The following is a 244-nucleotide window of genomic DNA, read 5'->3' as shown; positions in this document are numbered from 1 at the left end:
CGTCAACAGGAAACTATTTATCTAACTGAAAGCATGTGTTATAAATTACAACACTAAAATAGCAAAGTTGATGCATGTTACTCTATTTATGATACATTCATTCGAGCATGAATATATTATAGACCTCTTTTTCATATGTCAAGAGTGAATGAGATAAGTCTAATAGAAGTTTCTTCTTTATTCAAACATTCATACATAAAAGATAAACACGTGCGCGTGTGAGCACATGCTAGGATACAAACAC

The sequence above is a fragment of the Penaeus monodon genome, chromosome 31 (assembly GCF_015228065.2).
Source record: "Penaeus monodon isolate SGIC_2016 chromosome 31, NSTDA_Pmon_1, whole genome shotgun sequence".
Classification (NCBI taxonomy): domain Eukaryota; kingdom Metazoa; phylum Arthropoda; class Malacostraca; order Decapoda; family Penaeidae; genus Penaeus; species Penaeus monodon.
The sequence above is the reverse complement of the archived record's forward strand: the minus strand, read 5'-3'. Positions refer to the sequence as shown.